The sequence below is a fragment of the Galeopterus variegatus genome, unplaced genomic scaffold (genome assembly GCF_000696425.1).
Source record: "Galeopterus variegatus unplaced genomic scaffold, G_variegatus-3.0.2 Scaffold1924, whole genome shotgun sequence".
Classification (NCBI taxonomy): domain Eukaryota; kingdom Metazoa; phylum Chordata; class Mammalia; order Dermoptera; family Cynocephalidae; genus Galeopterus; species Galeopterus variegatus.
Window position 1 is genome coordinate 68,670 of NW_007728035.1, and position 7,003 is coordinate 75,672.

General features: G+C 40.0%; 1 long non-coding RNA gene across 1 annotated transcript; it reads left to right on the forward strand.

The window, feature by feature from the left end:
* The first annotated feature begins 552 nt into the window (after positions 1-552).
* LOC103596054 lies at positions 553-5,286 on the forward strand. The gene is made up of 3 exons (XR_551018.1): positions 553-661; positions 3,143-3,282; positions 5,005-5,286. It is a non-coding gene; the product is annotated as an uncharacterized LOC103596054 (long non-coding RNA).
* The last annotated feature ends 1,717 nt before the right edge of the window (positions 5,287-7,003 follow it).

The following is a 7,003-nucleotide window of genomic DNA, read 5'->3' on the forward strand; positions in this document are numbered from 1 at the left end:
TCTAGTGGCCTCGGGTAGAACTTCAAGGAATGTCAAAAGTCCACTCTCCTTCTAATAATTAGGAAATCAAATCCTTTGTGTTGTAACGTGAGTAAAAGAAATGGCTCTCTCTCTTGCAGGAAGAGCCAGGTTAAACTTACTGAAAGGTTGGTAAGTTAAACTTTAATATGTTAAACTATGTGGAAACATCATTACTAGAGAATAATTTAGACATTTTGCAGCTTTGGTTTAACATGTGTTGCACTGATGTTTTCCAATGCCTTTGTGATTCATACAACTCTCTGGAATCTTTTGATTAATAGATAAAAATTCATAAATAAGCATGAAGCAGAACTGTAGATTTTTGCCTTAACTCAATATATTAAGTAATTATCTGAAGTCTGCATAAGACCACCTCTGGAACCTGGCTACACACCTGAACTGGATAATTCACTAATTACTTCGGTGTGTACCCCTTTAAATGACTTTTGGAGTGAGTGAGTGTTTGGGGGACTCCAGTGGAGTGAAACACAGCTGTTGAATTATTTATGTTCTCTTGAGAAGCACAGAACAAAAAAGCCCTGTGATTTTACCTCAGTGTTTCCAGCCTCCATGAACAGACTTTGGCTGGTAAGGATCAACAGAAGATCCAGGTTATGGCTTCACCAGACCCAATTGCAAGGTATGACTTAAATCTCTGTAAAGCGCTTCAGCTTGAGGCACCCTCTTTGAGGACAAGAAAAAAATTTACTAATGGTGTTTATTATTCCTCTTACCACTTCCAGTTTGAGTGAATTTAAGTTAAACATATTTTTTTCTGTGCCGTTGTCTTGTACTGGGCTGTGTGTGTGTGTGTGTGTGTGTGTGTGTGTGTGTGTGTGTGTGTGTGTGTGTAGGCATGTGCACTCTGTTTTATTTTATATTTTCATAAATAGCCAGGACACTGAAGGAGGCATGGCTAATTAGTCCTACAGTTCTTGGCAAGGAATTACAAACTAAAGGAAATCAGCTTTAAAAGCTTTTTTGGCCCCTCACATTGTCATTAAGCTAAACTTAACAAGAATATGAAGGGAGAAAGGAGGCAGTATGCTTTCCAAGGAAACTAGCCTGAAACTATTTAAAGACATGATATCTACAATTTCTATCAAGAAAAAAAAAAAAAAAACCAAAAAACCGAAAACACAAAAACAAAAAACAAAGAGTTCTCAGCACCTTCCTCTCTTCCTAAGGTTTAAAATAATCCTTAAAACCAATATAATGACAGCATTTATTTCCAGTCAACACCCATTCTGTTACCCTTCTCTAACCTCAACCCTGCATATCCCCATCATTAGAAACCACCTCATTTAAACTAAAGAATTTACTGTGAAACAAGAAGAAAAGCAAAAACTCAATCATATACGAGCATGGTTCTAATTCTCAGCAAAGATGAATAGCTTGTTACAGAAGAATATAAGCTAAATGACTAACAACAAAATTTGTTCTTTGCTTGGTGATTCTGGGCTGACCTTTTCCTAAGATGTACTTGTATTGCTGTCCCTGGGAAGCAGAGCCTATCAGGGGACAGGATTCTATCTGACAAGAAATGATTATAATTTACAGAGTAGATTAAATGTTCACAAACAAGCTTTTCATTTTTCTAATCTTCCCAGGCCAAATCCTCACTAGACTACACTTTCACAACTGCTGCTTAGGGAATTTCTGAAAGAGTTTGGGCTATCTTCCTTTCAGTTTCCACTGTACCTATTGCTGCTGGCCAGACTTGTCCACCACAAAAAACTGGCAGTCTGACTCATGAGAGGAACCGAGATTAGGGACCCCCACATCATGAAGTTCAAGGCTTCTGTAAAAGAAGTAGGGTCAGACAGTGTAACCGTGACTGGTTAAATAAGGGCCCAAGGAAAAAGGCCAAATAATTCTGGGGGAAATTCCCAGGTTTCACAAAGGACTTGTTGATTTTAGTTTTCTTTTTTGCTTTTATTCAAATAAGAGGTTTACTGTAAGGTGTTTATATTCGGCTTCTTGACCTTCCCAGTGATTATTGAAAAGTATGCAGTGGAAAAACTTTAACCCCGAACTATCTGTCTCTACAGCACCAGATCATTACAATTTTTGGTGCTCAGAGGACAAGCAGAGAGCAGAACTCTCCATTGTAACATTATTTACTTGTTTATAAGTCTGTCTCCTCTACTCAGCTGGAAACTTCATCAAAGGCAAGAACTGTGCCCTTTGCATCTTTTTATCCCTGCAGCCTAGTTTGGTGCCTGGTACACAGCCAATAAATATTTGTCAAATTAATCCATGAAAATAAATTGAAGTATGCCATTAGCGTTAATTGTCACTACTGGCAAGACCTTCCATGGGCAAGTAAGCAAACCCACTATGGCCCTGATAACCACAGTGTCTTCTGAGGCCCAGCATTAAGCCCTTTTTCATTCTCCCTGCCAAGCATGAAGCCTAAGAAGGCCTTGGTTTGATTTCCATATTTGGATCATGCTGAGTACAGACCCCAGTTCTATAATCCATTTCTTTCTGAGGCTGTTGGCATCTCTGGAGTTGGGAAGTAACATCTGCTCTAGTGAGCTGATTACCAATGAGAAAAAAGAGGTAAAGGCCAGCATTAGGTGGTGTCTGACTTAACTTCAAAGCAGGCATATGGCTTGTATCTTAATGAGAGAGTTTACATATTCAAGAAAGATACATCTGAAGGGCAAATTAACTGGTTCAAGACTGAGCACATAAATATAATGTGGCTGATGAGATAGCCCTGTGATGCACACTGTCTTGCGGAAGCCTTCCCATCTCTGCTGCCCTCTCCATTTCCACTGCACCACTCTGGTTGGTGGCCTGGGTGCTTCAAGCCTGGATCATGATGGTGGCTCTTCATATGATCTACCTTTGCTGGATGTCTCTTTGCACCAAATCCTGCTCCAAAAACTAGAATGTTAACCTCCCTAAAACACCATTTTCATGTGTTGAGAAACCTCGAAGGTATCCCTTCTGTTCCTGGCATTCATGTATTTCCATGAGGATCTGGTCTTAATTCACAGTTCTATGCTATCTCACAGCAGAGTTCCAATCTAACTCTCCATCCCACCAGTCTGGCGCATTCACTCATACAGTCTCCTGGTCACCTTCCGCTATGCTTGTTTGTCCCATTTAGGTAGCTGCAAGTATCCAAATTCTGCTGATCATCCAGGTTCTGTGCAAGCATCATCTACTCTACAAAGCCTTCTGTTATCATTCTAGTTCTCAACAACACTTCCTTCTCTGAACAAGACTAGAACTGTAGGACACTAGAAGGTAACTAACAAGTATCTATATTTTAGATATCTTTTGATTCGTACATTATTCAGTCAGATAAAAGCACAGTTTCTTTAGAAATCTGTGTCAGCTCACAGACTGTCCAACGTGGAGACCTTCTGTGTTGCAGACATCAGGGGACAATCTTGCTGATTGGTTCATGCAGCCATAACAGAAGGGAAGAGCATTTATCTAATGGCAGCTATGTAAATTTTAATAGAAATGCTTGGAAGAAAGTAACTTCTAAAAGCTACTCTTAAATCCAAAGTCTAAGCCCTGCCACTTATTCCATGAACACTCTTGGCAGTTATAAGACTAAGACCTTGTATTTTTAGAATATGGTTTTCAAATTTTTTTGATAGCCACCTACAATAAAAAATATCTTACACAAACTAATGTTTCATGAAAAAAAAACTTACTAGGGATAAGCATGACACATTTCAATTTTTCTAATCTGGTCTGGTCTTTATATTTAAAAAATGCTGGTCAAGACCTGCAAAATTGACTTCATGACCCAGTAATAAGAAAACTGTTTAGAGCAAGTAGGCATGGCTGACTTTTAAGACTAGGAGACAAGAACTAAGAGAGACCCAGCAAACCCAGCTCCACTTATGTTCTGAGGGACTGCCAGCGATACTACTGGTGGAAGATTTTAAGGGTTTCTGGTAAGTTTTAAACTTTATCCTTTTGTTTTGATCCTATAGTTGCAGGAAAACTCCTTAAAAAACTACACAAGATGGAGAGTTTTCTTAGGGACATGGGAGGAGACTAGAATTGAAGAATCTTCGCATTCCATAGTAGTCCTTGGAAGAAGAGTAGACATGCACAGCAGGCCAAAGCTCACTCTCTGAAGGCGAGACCATGTCTTTATAACCCCTTCGGCACCCAACATGGTGCCCTGCATGAGGAAACTGCTCAATAAAATGTTCGATTACACATTTTGCAATTAATAATTTCTGGAAGAGTGGTTTTCAACCTTTAAAGGGTATTATCTCTTTTGATGAACTTGTGCTCACATTTCTGACCATATACCCCCAGATTCGGATCCTAGACCTTTCACCCACCTGTGCCTCCATTCATGATTACCTGCTCTAGAAGATAAACAGAAGAGGAAATGAGCATTTGTTGAAAACCACTGAGCTCCAAGCACCTAGCATAATTTATTCCACTTAAATTGTGTACCAATTTTATGAGATATGTATTATTTTCTCCATTTTAGATGAAGAAACTAGAACTCCATCAGGTTAAGAGATTTGATGAAGGTCACAGAGCTAGAATGTACCAGAGTCAGGATTTGAAGCCACATCTGGATGATTCTGGAGCCTACATGCTTTCCGTAACTTCAGAACAGGTCTTACATGAAAGTCAGGCCTTTCAGGCCCTGTTGGCATGATTGCTAATTTGGGTGCAAGTGTCAGTTCTCCCAAAACTCTTTCTGTGGCCTGGGCATATTGGTAAATCTCATCGAGTCTCAGTTTTTCCATTTCTAAAGCGTAGATCATGACCTTCTCACAATAAGACTATCATGAAGATTAAGTGAGGTAATCATTTATATGAATTATAAATTGAGGACTATTTTTATAACTGTGAGATGCCATTTAATGCCTTGGCTTTGTATAAGTGGTGATGGTAAATGTGATAATGCTTAGCAATTACCTGACATTCTGCCTAGAAAACGATATATGCTCAGTAAATGTCTCTTTCCTTTTCTTCTTCCTTCAGGTGTTGTGTGAGAAATCCACACAGGAGCAACCCAAGAAAACCATGCAGATAAATGCTAGACTGGCAAGACACAGAGCAAGCATGCCAAGTGGTGCCCACAGCCAGAGCTTGGGAGCCAAACTTTGGAAGGTACCTGCTCGCCGATGCACTTCTACTTTGGAGCCCTTCTACAGATTATACAAGTGGCACCCAATAGTGAAGGTTTGAATTCAAGGTTGCCAAGCAGCAATTTCAGATAGGGCCTCCTTGCCTTTGGAAAATAAATGGGAAACTGACTCAAGCAGCAGTTATATCTCTGTCTGCCTTGGGTAACCCCAGCAGTATGCATGAACTTGGGGGAGGATGAAGGGAATAAGGGACAGTTTTGTTCCTATTTGAATTAAGGATCATTAATATGTAACTGCTTTCCCATACCAGTATCAGTAGGTGTCACCATCTTCTTCAAATGGTCTCCCAGTTCTCCAGGTGCTTCAATTCTACCTCATTACTACCTCACCACCAGAGTAGCTTATTACAGATAGCTTATTACAGATTTCAAAACTAGATTCTCCTGATTGTCTGGAAGTGAGGGGACCAAGGGAATAGAGACTTGGTCTCTCAAATCTTCTTTCTCATCCAGCATTTCTGCCACAGCTGCTGGATTTCCAAGCTAATCAATTACAAGTCACATTTATTTTTCTCATCACTTCCTCTCAAATGCATTGCATAGGCATCTTCATCTATTTATGCAACTCTGTCCCCCAATTCATGGGGAAGCTCTGCTTGATAGTGTTGCTGAAGAGAAACAAGATAGAAGGAATCTTCAAGTCACTGCCAATGCCCAAGTTTTGGATGGAGTAGAAAGAACATTTTCCTGGTGTCAGAAGCCTTGTTTCTTCTATCACTGAAAAGATCATGGGTCAGGCTAGGAAGATCTTAAGGTAACTCTCAGGGTTGTAAGGATCAAGTGAGCTACTAAAAGTAAACATGCCTTGTAAGTTATAAAATATTTTACAAATGCAAGGGAGTTTTTGTGTCAGAGGCTGGAGGGCCTAAGACTCAGTTCTCCCACCTTCTAGTTCTGACAGACCCTAGGTGTAAAGATAACAAGCCAAAGGGAACCAAGTACAGATTTTGTGACTAGAAGAGAAAACACTCAATATCCCTCAAAATGCAGGGTCTGGTAATATCTGGGTTAGAGAACAGAGCTTGGAAATGAGGCCTACATGGAACTTTTTTAACACTCTCCTGAATCCGGCCATAAGATCTCCCTGATAGGTTGATTTGGTCTGAGGAGCAGGCTGTAAATCTGTTTACCCGATCTGCCGTGGACCTTGGAGGTCATGAGCCGTAGTGCTCAGACTCTGCCCACAGCTGAAACCATGGACCGTGAATGACATGGGCTCTGACCAATCATCTCACTTTCCCTCCTGTGAGAAGGAGGGAATTACGTGAGTGAAGAAAGAGGCCCCGAACAATACCCAAGGGAAGAGAAGGCAGAATGCCAATGGAAATACGGGGTGAGCATGAGGGGTGGAGAATAAATGTTCTCCCTTTCTCAGTATTTTCTATAGGGGACAGTAACACCATAATTTATATTTCCTGTGCAAAGCAAAGAGATTCATAATTAAATTGGGTAACTCTCTTTGGCATCCTGGTCTTTCAATTCCCCTTCCTATATTTGGTTCTCTGTGATTAGTCAGGAACTGTTGTGAGCAAAATCACAAGTTCAGGATCAAGTGTGATAAAGGAGATCAAGAAGCTCCTAATGGGTAAGTTAAAGGCAAGTGGAGAAGCATTTGGGTTGTCTTAGTGAGTCATGCTTACTCAATGTATTAAATCTGCTTGCAGTAACAAAATACACTTAGAGCTATTAAAAAACCTGATTCTTGAAATTCCTGTTGAAAAAAATATTCAAGGAATTGTTTAGGTCTTTTAAAATATAAAATCATTTAGGTGAAGACGAGTTGGCTTCAATCCATTGATTGTCAAGCACTGCTTATTGCATTATCCAATTTTC